The 14,042-nt window shown below is 35.0% G+C and overlaps 1 protein-coding gene across 2 annotated transcripts in view; it reads right to left on the bottom strand.

Moving 5' to 3' along the window:
- The window catches only part of LRRC7 (leucine rich repeat containing 7), a 497,427-nt gene that overhangs the window by 320,845 nt on the left and 162,540 nt on the right, over positions 1 to 14,042 (bottom strand). The window lies entirely within an intron of this gene.

Here is a 14,042-nt window from a genome sequence, read left to right as displayed (position 1 = left end):
TTTTTCTAGGTTAAAATGACCCAAATGCCATGAAATCTTGCACAAAATTGGTATCATGGCATCTATAACACTTTATTAAAGTTACTGTTTTTCATATCATTCTTTCCCTAGACTGCAAGGCTATTGAGGGTAGTAACTATGTTTTGTTCATTTTTACAGTTGTATAGGTTCTTGACATATAGTAGATATTCAATAACAAATGTAAAATGAACAAATCAGTTCATGAATGAATAGATGGATACATTTGGGACTCTCTCCACAACCACCAACAGATACTGATAATTTGCTTGAAAAATTTCTCATTCTAACTAAAATGTCACTATCTCTGTGAATGTCTCCCCAGGATAAATGAATAGTGTCTTCCTCTGAGCTCCCAGGGCACTAAATCACATTGCTTCCTAATTATGTGTACTATTTCCCTGTGTACTGGGTGAGTTCTTGAAGGAGAGGATCTTGTCTTATTCATCTTTGGATTCACAATAATAGTACACAGTTTGCCATCTGCAGAAATAGTACTGAATGAGCATCAATTTGAAACTCGCATTTTAGTCATTGATTTGATTTACTTATCAGCATAAACTTACTGCCGAAACAGAAAGTAGTGATAGTTCACAAAAATAATATAGCATTTTGTTTTGAAATGGCTTAGATTAAATCAAATTTGGAGGCAAATGAATACAATATGCTTAAGAGATGTTGAAAGTGCAGCCCAAGGCCATTTTTATTCCTCCTTTTACTTATGAAATTAATAAAATTATATTTTGGGACAGGTTCATGAGTCAGCTCTTATAGAAGGTTATAAGAACATGGTAATCTTTAGAAGGTTTAACTAAAAACAGTAAGAAGATGGTCTTTCCTCTCCATTACTTTCTATCTCTTGAACTCCTACACTTCTCATTTCTGGGAGCTTGAATCACAAGGTTTTGTAACTTTTATTTTACTCGACTTTCCTTGAAAGCCCTGATTGTAGGTTGATCTCTACATGGGATCTAGCACATATCAAGCACCCAGTAAATGCATCTAGTAAATCTATGACATATATTAGGTACCTATTTAATATTTGTTGAGGTTATTGCAGTTGTAAAGTTAAGTGATGATGGCTCAGACTATGATAGTTATAGTGAGCATGGGGAGAAGTGATAGACTGGAAAGGTATTTAAGAAGCAGAATCCAAAGTGTGGGTAATGGATTAGATGAGAGGTGGAAGGGGTGCTGTGGAGAGAGGGAGAAGTCTTGAAAAATTCCCAGGTTTTTAATTTATCACTAGTAGCCACATTGACTACCCAGCTGTGATGCCATCGAGCTGACTCAAGGTGTGTATCCTGTCTGTCTCTATGACTCACAGGTGAGGAATCAATTGTTCATATGTTGTTTTTGCCCAGTTCCTTGCACTCACCATTTTGTGCTGAACCTTGTAGCTACTTCTTGATACCCATCTGTTGCTGCATTGCAAATTTTTTATTATGAAGAGAAAAAAGAGAATATCCAGGCCTGGACCTGAACCATTTGGCCAGAGAGCCCACTGTCCACTAAGACTTTTGCAATTTAGTTCACTTAGGACTGCTTTCCCTTTTGTTGATCAAAAACGTAGCCTCTTCTAGTCATCTTTCCGGTCCCTTGTCTCATTCTTACAATGTGCTGAGCTTTCCCCCTGACCCAACTTCTCTTTCCTTCAATCCCACTAAATTCTGAAATTGTGCCTTATGTCATGATCAGTAACTTCATTGATCCTTTCCACTGAATGCTTCCTCCCCTTCATAGTCTCAACTTAAAACATGGTTCACTTATAGCCTTTAAAAGTGGAGCATGCTGATTTTCTCATACCTTAAACACTTCACGGTTGGAAAGTAGAATTGATATCCTCCCTTGCTCTCTAAAAATTATTAATCTTCTCTCATCCTAAAAAAGTCCTGCTCCTTTGATGGTCTCATTACATGGTAGTAACATTTTTCTACTCTTTTTCATATCATTCATTACCACCTCTAGAACCCATTGATGACTTTGGTATCTGATTCATGGACTATCTCTCAATGGGAACTCCTTCCATTCCTGATTTATGCTCTCTACACATGATAGCTTTCAACTTTTTTTCCATCTTAAATTTCTAAGTAACTTGATTGTGGTGCTACTCCATAATTTTTCCCTTGCAGTTATCTAGTATGTAACATGGTAGTTCACCTTTCTTCTAACAAAGTTTCAACGAACTTCTAACCAACCAAAGTATATATAGCAATTTTGTTTTAAATGAATAGTACTTATTTTATTATAGCTATAAATATCACTGTAATTCAGTCGCATTTTATTTCTTCTGCATCTTATTGTTTCTTTAAAAATTGCTTGTTTTTTCTTTGTTTGGTTTATCTATGTGTCTTTCATAAATTCAATTTCCTGACTATCTCCTCTTCTCTTGATATAGTGAAAAACGTGAAATCTGCATATTTCCCCCTGGAATAATCTTTTAGGGGCTCTATATCTTCCTGCTTCAGTCTGGAGTGGTCACTTCACTTTTCTAGACCTGATATGTGTGTGTGTGTGTGTGTGTGTGTGTGTGTGTGTGTGTGAGAGAGAGAGAGAGAGAGAGATCCTGGAATTTCTCTTCACTGTCATTCTGTGAATTTTATATTTCCTTCTGTTTTATTCCTATTTCCTGGACCACATGTCTTTTCTTTCTAGACTTATTGGACTATAACATCCAATGGTGAAATATAACATCCAGTAACTTACTGAGAAAGAATCTACAGTAGGAACAATTTTGAGACCTCTGCATATACGAACATGATTTCATTTCACCCACAAACAATTGAAAGTTTGGCTGGATATATACTTCTAGGTCAAAAATAATTTTCTTTATAAATTCGAAGAAATTTTTAAAGTATTATTTTCTAGCTTTTAAGGTTGTTGTCAAGAAATCCAGCTCTATTACTATTCAAAACCCTGTTTTACGCCCACCTTCCCCTTTCCCAAAATATTTTAGAACTTTTATTCTTAGTATTTTGAAATTTCATGACAATGTACTTTGATGTGTTTTTATCCATTGTACTGGGTACTAGATGGGCCCTTTCACGTTGGAAGCCTTTATCGTTAAATTATGTTAAATTTTCTGTTATTATTTAATTGATGATTTCCTCCTCCTCTTCATTTTTTTTTTTATTTTCTTTTCCTGTAATCCTGATTAGTTGAAAGTAGGAAATGTCCAGTAATTTAATTATTTTTTCTCTTGTAATTTCCATGTCTTTGTTTCTTTATTTTATTTTCTGGAAGATTTTCTCAACTTCATCTTCTGAATACATCTCCTGTATTATCTTTTATTAGATAACATATTTTTATTGTCCAAAAATTGGTTGTTGCTTCCTAAATGCATGCTCCTTTTTAACAGTATCATGATTGTATTTCAGGGTGCCATATCATTTCATTTCTTTAAGAAGATATTAGCTATAGACTTTTTTTTTGCCTTTTTCCCCTGCTCCTTGCATTTTTTCTGAGTTCCATTTTCTGTTTGTTTCTTTTCATCTTTATTTTTCATGATAGGGGTCTTCCACAAATATCTGGTGATCCCTGGCTGTCCTTCAATATTGAAGAGTGACTTTCTAAAGAACTAATTGGAAGTTTTGTATGCATAATAGGTATCACTGCAGGACGATTGGCAGCAAGCCAAAGAATGTTCTGGTCTTCAGCCTGAGGCATAGCTATGAAACAGGAGGGAAGGAGGCAGGGCACAACCTTTAAAAGAATGACATAGCCATAGTACATGATGAAAACTAGTGAGAACCAACAAGGTACAAGATGGCGGAAGATTCAACTTCCAGTGGACCTTGAGCATAATTATTCACTCATTGTAATACATTAGCACGTTAAATGACACTCCCACAGGTGCCACGACAGTTCCAAGGCTGACCATAAAAGGCCAAAAAGTGGGTGGTAGCCGAATTCCTGGAAATCTCTGCCCCTTCCCCAAAATAATTGGAATAATCCTCCCACTCATTAGCCTATGAAATATGCAGCCCATAAAAACTAACCATGTCATATTTCGAGGCTTCTTGCCTCTTGCCTTCCAAGATGGCTCACACTCTGTCTGTGGAGTGTGTTTCTATCTAAATAAATCTGTTTCTTACCTATCACTTTGTCTCTGAATTCTTTGGCGATGAAGAAAGACCTTAAATTCACTGGGAAGAGCTATGCAGTATTGTAAATAAAGATTTAAGTCGATTTTTCTATTTTCAGTACTAAGTCTCCTCAGTTCTTTGTCTGGTACCTGTTGTCTCCAAGACTCTAAGGAAGACTATGAAGCAAATCAATTTTTACATCCCTTTGTGGGTGCTTTATAATGTAACTGACAATGTACTTTTTATATACGTGAATATAAACTACATCTTCTTTCCCTGTCTTCTTAAAATTTGTTGAAATCTCTTATCTCCTGGTGTCTTCTTTTCAATTTTGTCTCTCCTTGTGAGTATATGCATTTTAAAACTTCTTTTAGTTTAGTGGAATTTTGGTTGTAAGTATAGATCAATAAGGAAGGTGGGAGATTAACTTTCATGTTTAAAAGAAAGTTTTCCTTTAAGCCCCTTCATACTTTTAATCTCTTCTTACTTGACCTATTAGGAGCATTGGACAGAAAATTATAATTTTCCTTCAGAAACACTCTCTTCCTTTGGCTCCCCTGACTTCACAATCTTCTGACATTTATCCTTCCACTTCGGTTCCTCAATTTCAATCTTTTAAGAAGATCCATCTTCTCTACCAAATATTGACATTTATAGTACTAGAGAGTTATTCCCTTGCTAGGCTTGTTGCCCTTCTAATTATACGCTCTCTCCCTTTCAATCTTTAAAATCTCACTCACCTTTCCCAACTCTTTTCATTTAACTTTGATGAGTGATGGCTATAAAGCTTCTCAAATTTCTACTCAGATTTATTTCCCTCATCATTTCCACTGTGTGTTTTATGAGCATCTCAAACATAATATGTTCAAAATTGAAGTGATGCTCTTCAAAGGTATGGAGCCCATCATCATAGTCAAGACCTTGGACACTGAAGCCAACTCCCTGGCTGTGTGACTCTCAGCACATATTTAACCTCTATCAATTTAGTCATCTCTAAGATAACAGAGTACATACCAAGCTCATAGAATTGTGTCTTCAAGTTTTAAGCATTCACTAAGCATTGGCAATTATTGTTCTGCCCAAACCTCCTCCTCCTCCTCCTGTGCTCTCAGACTCAGTGAATGACAATACAGTTCACCTAGTTTCTCAAGGTGGAAAGCTTGGCAATGTTCTTGACTCTTCTCATTGCCTCACTTCCCACATCCAACAATCACCAAGTCCTAATCCTACAAAAGCCTAAACATATCCTGATTCAAGTCTGTTTTTATTCATTTCAACTGCCTAGCAACATAGTTCAAACTATTTTCTCTCGCATATGTACTTGTCTCTCTCTATTGTTCTTCCACCACAGTGAACCTGGAGTGACCTTTAAAAACACTAACATTTTTATGTCACCTTCTTGCTTCAAATACTTCAATGATTCCTCTCTGCCCTCCAGACAGTCTAAAGTCTTTATTGCAGCTTAAAAGTATGATATGGTCCTCTGGCCTGACTGCTGTCTTCCACACTCACATCCAGCTCTCTGTGCAGCCTGGCCACGTACCACTCTTCTCATTGTTTTCTTTGCTCTTCTTATTCATGGCTTCCTTTGCATTTCTAGGACTACATGATCTTTCTTCTACTAGGGCCTTCAGAAATAGGGCTGCCTTTGCACAGGGTACATTTCCTTGCTCTTTTAAAAAAATTTAGATTAAAAGGGAAAGTAGCCTCTCTTTATTCAATATGTTCCAACTCTGTATGTCCTCGTCTCTATATGTTTCAATTATATGCTGCCATACCGTTTGATCACATTTTAATTATGTATTCAAATCTATCTTGTTCACTAGATTGAAACTTCTGTGAGGACAGGGACCATGTCTAGCCTTTAAACACTGTATATTTCCAGTAACTTTAGTATCTAGTTCAGAGTAGATACTTTAAAAACATTAACTGTATTAGTAAATGCATACGGCAAGTAAAGATGATTATAATGACTTTTATTTGTATAGTCCTTGCAAAATTTCAAAACAATTTACAATTTATCACCTTTTTTTCTTAATGAATAAGCATTCATATATTATTTTCTGTATTTCAATAATAAACTAATTAAGGTTTAGTGAGTTTGTAATGTGCATAAGGTCACACACAGAGTAATTAGTAGAACTAGGATTAGATCTCATTTTTCTTGACCCCAAAGTCATCATTTTTTCCCATTAGCAGACCCTGCATTACATTTACAGTGATACACATAGATCAGCATATGAGAATTTATCAAACATGAATTTATTAGTTGTTCTATACCAAACACACATACACACACACATACACACACACACTCACACACTTGATAGTTATTTACACATAGACTACTTCATAGGTGCAAACAGAATGATGGGGTAACAGTGAGGGAAATAACATCGTTCTCTTCTCTGGTGATAAGAGTTTAAACATTTTTTTGCATGCCAAAAGTATGAAAATACAGTAGGGTAGAATGAGTAGAGCATAACATACAAGAAAGCACATAAATGTTACATACATGATATATAGAAGCAACTTTTGCTTTTTCCTGAAACACGACCATTGCCCAGTATACCATAGAAGCATGTGGCTTCACATCTAGTGTATGGACATTGACTCAAAAGCAACCAGATTTCCTGTTTTACTAATATCCTTAGCAAACATCCAAAAGAGGAATTCTTAGATTTTCAGTTTTTCAAAGGGATTTAAAAAGGCAAGAGGAAAACAAGTTTTCATCTCTTCCTGTTAAAGTCCTTCCAATAAATTCCTTAAGTCAAAGATAAGAGTATTATCTTTTTTGGATTCTCATTGCATGGATTCTCTTCTCTCTTGAATCATATATATATATATATATATATATATATATATATATATATATATATATATATATATATATATATATTTAAAATCTGAATTGAATAGCTAAAGGGGATTTTTCTTTTTCTATAGCTACAGCATGCAGTCAACAGTCTCCCTTTCAACACTCTCCCTGAGTCAAATGTATTTAAATAGCAGGGCTCACTAACATGGCCTAACATAGGTGAAACAGCAAAAAGACTCACCTTGCTACAGTCATCAGATCCTTCTGTATTCATAATTTAAACCAAAGAGAATTTCAACCACTTGAGAATTATGCCTGCAGTAGCTGACCCAAGCAATAAGAATATATGTATCAAAACACCTGATAGGGCCTCCCTGGTGGCGCAGTGGTTGAGAGTCCGCCTGCCGATGCAGGGGATACGGGTTTGTGCCCCGATCTGGGAGGATCCCATATGCCGCGGAGCGGCTGGGCCCGTGAGCCATGGCCGCTGGGCCTGCGCATCCGGAGCCTGTGCTCCGCAACGGGAGAGGCCACAACAGTGAGAGGCCCGCATACCGCAAAAAGAAAAAAAAAAAAAAAAAAAAAACACCTGATATCCAGTACCACTACATTCTCTAGGATTTTAGACCCATGTATGCCAATGTTACCCTTGCCTAATATTTCATCCCTGGAAAGTTAAAGGGATAAGGAAAAGTTCAATCTTTCCAAGATTTCTTGTGATAAATACTCTGGCTGTCCTCATTAGTTGGCACAGTCTTACACTTTTCAAATGACAAATGTTTCTAATTTATTCACTGAGAAACCCTTTGCTTCACTAAGTGTGCCACAGGGATATGGAAACCTGCCAAACTCTCTCCATGTCCTACTTCAAGAAACATCTTTAAAACCATTACCTAATCTGAAGTAGTCTCTGAAACTCCCTTATCAAGACAACATACATGGTGATTCTTGGACTTCAAGTGGAGCATCTGAGGTTTGTTTGTTTTTTGATTGTTGAAATGTTCACATTTCAAAAATACTCAGATTTCATGGGTTTGTTTTCATCTTATCATTACAATATCTGAAAGCCTGCAATTGTTATCCACAACTTGATTTGATATCATTACAAGGAAACCAGTTTGTCTTCATGAAGATCAATGGACTGTTATTAGGATAAACACATTAGTGGTCTTTAATGCTGATATTATCACATCAGCAATCAAAACAAGAAATCAAGAAGGGAAACATGGTGTCTGGTACCAAGAAAAAGCTTTTTTAATATTTTTAATTCTGCTTTTAGACAAGTGAGTTTTAAGAATAGCAATGCTTCCATTCTCCTTCCTCACGTATTTCCCAGGAATTTTCATCCACTGACTTCAGAAAGTCTCTATGAATGAGTCCTAATATAAACCATCATCTCTGATTTAGTTTCTAACTGCTTAATGAGCCACCTATCTTTAAATAAAACTCTAGTTGTCTAAAGGAGAACGTGAAAATATTTACTAAGTTCCTACTCTGTACCAGACACTGTGCTTTCCCTCTTGATTTCTTGCTTTGATTAGTTGTGTTTTAATTCTCTTAATGCTGTACCTTGGAGTCATCTTTTACTACTCCTTTCTTTCCTTCTGTATTAGGCATTCAATGTCTCCCCTTTCTTTTCCTTACCATTCAGTCAATCTAGTTCAAATCCATACCATCTCCTAGTAGTACTGCCCAAAGTAATACAATACAAAAGTATACTATTTCCAAACACCTTTCCTTTACAATCATTTATGCAGCAAATATTTATTAAGTGTCTACTATGTGCTGGGTACTGGGTTATATGGTGGGAAAAACCAGTGGGTAAAAGAGCTACGTTCTCTGCTCTAATAAATTTCCTGGATAGTGAGGGAGATAAACATTGAACAAAAAATTAAACAAATAAATCCATACTTGTACATTGTAATAATTGCTTTAAAAGAAAATATTAGAGTTTTATCCATTTTATATATTTACACATTAAGTATCTTGATTAATCCCCTAAAATGCATGTCCATTCCCCAGTTCTAAAAGCTTCACTGTGTCTACATTTTCAATAGCAGTATTTCCCAGTCCATGTCTTTCCCAGTCCATGTCTCCGTATCTTCTTCTAAGAAATAAGCACTGTGCATTAGCAAATTAAGGTCTCAGAGAGGTTTTGTGACAAAGAAATATGCTTATTTTTGTTCAAACCAGTGTTTCCTAAACCACTTAAAATTTAAAACATGTAAAATGTTATAGTTTATCACCATAATTAGGAATTAGTCTTCTGAATCACACATTTTAGTAAAGGCTGGTCTACAAGATTCTTTAGCTTGACAATCAAGCTCTCTTTAATCTACTTTTCAGCTGTTTTATCTAGTACTTCCAAGTCTGTGCTCTACCTTAAACCACACCCAATACTTAATGTCCCTGATCCACTTTCTTCATCTATACCAATCCTGCCAATCTATGGTAATACCATTACATCTTTATAAGTCATGTTGAGTAATTTTATTTATTGGTTATTATAATTTGTTCGCAGGTCTTAAAACATCACAGTAGCCGACGTTAAAGAAGCTTGTGTTTTGGAACTTCTGGGAATGACAAATAGAATGTTTTGTTTTACTCTTTATTTAAGTCCTTGCCTACTAGTCATAGTGTGCTCCAGTAGAAAAGAGATTCACAGAATCTGAGTTTGGATCACTTATTGAAGCTCAAATTTTTCTTTTTAAAGTCTTCTCTAACTGTTCCAGACTATAAATAATGCTGCTTTCCTTGTCTTCCTCCTCTTCCTTACTATTATTATTGTCGTTTTAACACTAATTACCCTAAAGAACATCAACGTAAGGCTTATAGAATCAATCTGAAAAAAAATCTCGAGAGAAGATTTGTACTGAGTAGTGGCATTTACGAGCTTACTAAAAAATTTCTCCTTATTTTTACATCGGTGAAAAACAATATTTTAATACTCCTGTCCTTCTTTCTCCATACATCCTCTCCTAGAATTTTTATCTACTGACTTACTTAAATATGCAAACATGACTGTAGAGGACAGTAGAAAGCAAACTTCAAGCTTAGCTTAAAAATGGCCCAAGTTCAGGAAAAAGTTCTAATTCTATAATAAAATGTTACAGCTATGTTTCTTGAAGAATTTTGCTTTCAGGCAAGTTGTGAACCTGAGCCATGAGCAGTATGAAGAAACAAATTTCTAAGTATTAGGGTACTCTCAAAGATCTAACTTTCAAAATGTGGTAACCTAAAGTAATGAGTCTCTGGAATAATATCTGAAGACTTGTTTATACAGAGGTACAGAATAAGAAAATAGAAGAGAAGTAGTCAGATATAGGAAATTTAATTAATAGTATCTTAGGTTTGGTTGGAACCTTAGTCTAATCACTTGTCTCATCCCTGAATAAATTACTCAGATCATGGTCTTATACCTTACTATCTCTTGACATATTTTGATTTTGCGATATAAGGTAATTATTTATGTTCTTAATGATGACTGAGTTATTATGAAAAAGATCAATTATTCAGCATGATTTATTGAGAAGCCAGAGATATGTATAGTACATTTAGATGTAATTTAATGAAATATTTTATTTAATAAAAATTGCAGTATATGATGGTTAATATTTAAAAAATATTTGTAAAAATTTGTAAAAAATATTTGTAAAAATTTCACCTTATGTGAAACACTTTACTCCACACTTTATTCCAAAGATTTGAATAGGAGTTTCAGTAGGAGCTAGTAAGAAAACATTTTCCATGCAGTTGTCTCAGCTCAGAGATCCTTGCCTTTTGTGATGTGACACAATTTCAATATGGTGCCCTTCACAAGACACCATGAAAGGCCCATGTTTTCAATCTGATATAAACAACTTAGAGAAAGCATTTTTAAATGGGATTTCATGCTGCTTTATATTCATTCTTCAATCATAAGTACAGATAACTTCTGATATTATCTCTGTTTATTAATATTTTAATTAATTCTGATGACGGTGGTACTTGTGCCTTCAGGATAGTTAGAACAAATGTTGCAATTTTGAAACTCAACTAAATAAACAGGACTTCTGGAGATAATTTTTTAATCAATTAAGTTTCTTTTTGTATAAATCTAGGCAGTTACTTTATAATTGGAAAGATTTTAAGAGATTCATGAAACATATAAACCTGCTTGAGGTCACCCTCGGGCTGAAAGAAGAGTAAAAAATAAAAGAAAAATTAATTTAAAAAGCTTTCTGCAAGGAAGTTAAAGGCATGTGAGAATGCACTCATAGATTTAATAGTTGTTAAATGAAAAGTTCATGAAAGCTTAAAATGGAAGAATCAGAGGCTTATTTTAAAATTGAAATATTTTGTTATGATTCTGAATTTTTTTCATTGTTAGTCTCTCATATGAGATTAAAAGAATAATTTCAAACAAGAATTTAAAACATCCTGAGTATTTAAATACTTATCTTTATTAATTTTGTAAATGCTATATGTTATATATGGAATTTTTTGGTTTATATTCTTACTGAATTAAATTATTTAGGAGATGATGAAAGGCAACAGGATTTGAGAGAATTAAGAGAATAAAATCAGGAGCAAAATTTTGCAAAGAGAATTGGAAAAGGCTTAAAGAAGGCAGGTGAGCTCTTTGAATGAAAAGAGCATGCCGAACTAACAGAGTCCTGCTGGTAGATGGAATGTACTTCAAAAAGACCACATGTTACCAGAATAATCATTTCTAAAATTCAAATCTGAACATGTGTAAAACTCTTCACAGTCTCCCTGCTACCTCACCATGAATTCTGCACTCAAAAGCCAGATGTATAATCCTCTGCCAAGACTTCAGTCTCCCTGTGGACCACACTCACACCTTACCTTCCAGGCCTTCTTGCCTTTGCATTTCCTGTTCTCATGAACCATATTGCTTGCTCATGTCTCCTAAGTTACTCTTCCTTATCCTTTACAATGAATTCAAGGATTACCCTTGTAGGAAAATGTGCCTCTACTCTCCCTGTTACAGGTGAATATTGTCCTCCCCAAATTCATGTGCTGAAGTTCTAACCTTCAGTACCTCAGAATGTGACCTTATTTGAAAATAGGGTTGCTGCAGGTGTAATTAGTTAAAATGAGGTCCTACCATTGTAGGGTAGGGTGCTACTCCAGTATGACTAGTATTCTTAGAAAAAGAATGCATGTGAAGGGAGAGACACACATAGCGGGAAAATGGAGAGAGACATGGAGAAGATGTCCATCTGTAAGCCCAGGAGAGAGTCCTGGAACAAGTCCTTCTCTCACAGTCCTCAGAAGGAACAAACACGTTGATTTAGTACTCCTAGTCTACAGCATTATGAGACAATGATTCCTGTTGAGTGAGCCACCTGGTTTGTGGTCTTTGTTACAGCAGCCTTAGCAAACTGATACAACCCCCTCTGCAGCTTCCAAGCAAAAGTAGGTGGCTCTTCTACAGCATCTATAGAACCCGGGACCCAATCTGGCACAGACTTATTAAAATTGTTTCCTTGTGAATCTCTTGAGGTAGCATTAATTAGACCATGAACTCTCTTTTTTTTTTCTGTTTGTTCTCTTAGTCTAAGGCAGACAGGCATTGTGAAATTCTCTTTTGTACAGATTAATGAAAAAAGGGAACAATGGAAATTTTGTTTGGCCTTAGATTCACCAACCTGTTGAAGAAGATTTAAAACTGCAATTTCAGATGCAGGTAAAATTGTACAACAAAAGTATAAAGTTAGATATTCTAAAGAACAACATGTGTGATATCACAGAATGAACAAAATGTATAGGTAACCCCCTTAATTCTCAGAAATAAACATCCTGGAAAATAAGTGACTCTCAATGTCTTTAATCAACACACTTAGGGAATATAGTAAACTACTTGAACCTAAAAATTTAACACAAAGAGTTAAATAAAGATTTCAGAAGTGTCTTGAAAAATTGATATGATGGTTCTCATATGGAAACGATAGGCATATCTTGTTTAGAAGCGGTTCTAATAGAAAAAAGAGAGCACTCTATGTCAATATGGATATATTAAATGGATAGTGGAGGGAAATTGAAGAACATTTTGGAGAGGATAAAAATAGAAATTATATTACCTTAGAAAATACACTATTAACCTCCAGATCATGTGAAAGATACATGAATGATGCTTTCCTAATGAACATTATCACATTGGCATGAAGAGAAAAAATAGAAGTAATGAGAGAAGAGCTCTTTAGACATTTTGGACACATAATTCTGCTCAATCAAAATTTTGCTTTTTAAAATTCAGTTGTTAGGGCTTCCCTGGTGGTGCAGTGGTTGAGAATCTGCCTGCTAATGCAGGGGACACGGGTTCGAGCCCTGGTCTGGGAAGATCCCACATGCCACGGAACAACTGGGCCTGTGAGCCACAGCTACTGAGCCTGCGCATCTGGAGCCTGTGCTCCAGCAACAAAAGAGGCCTCGATAGTGAGAGGCCTGCGCACTGCGATGAAGAGTGACCCCCCGCTTGCCACAACTAGAGAAAGCCCTCGCACAGAAGTGAAGAACCAACATAGCCAAAAATAAATAAATAAACAAATGTGGGTTTAAAAAAAAAATTAAAAAAAATTCAGTTGTTATTTTCTTCAGAACATAAAAGTAATGTCTATTTATTATTAAGAATTTGGAAAATATAGAAAAGTATAATAGGAAAATAAAATTTGCCATACTTCTATCATCCAGAAATAAAGCACTATTAACATAGTGGAGTATTTTCTATCATTCATTTAAGGTTGCACTCTGAATACACACATACAGACACACACATACATGCACACACATACAACACATACATATATTACTAAGATTAAACATGTTTTGTCGTGCTTTTCTACTTAGCATTATACTATAATCATTTTCTCATATCATTAAACATTCCTTAAAATATACTTTTTGAAGACTATGAAATATTGTTGTGAATATTTCTACCAATTTATTTGACCAATCTTCTTCTTATCCTAGAAATTTATATAGCTTGCTATTTTCCCAAATTATAACAAGTGCCTTGATAAAACAACCTCAAATATAAGTTCTTGTGCATTTACTAGGTGAAAAGAATTTGAATTTTTATTCTTCTTGATAAATATTGCAAAATTGTTCAATTATTT

This window comes from Mesoplodon densirostris, chromosome 2, assembly GCF_025265405.1.
Source record: "Mesoplodon densirostris isolate mMesDen1 chromosome 2, mMesDen1 primary haplotype, whole genome shotgun sequence".
NCBI classification, from domain to species: domain Eukaryota; kingdom Metazoa; phylum Chordata; class Mammalia; order Artiodactyla; family Ziphiidae; genus Mesoplodon; species Mesoplodon densirostris.
Note: the sequence above shows the minus strand (reverse complement) of the source record. Positions and strands in the feature narration are given on the sequence as shown.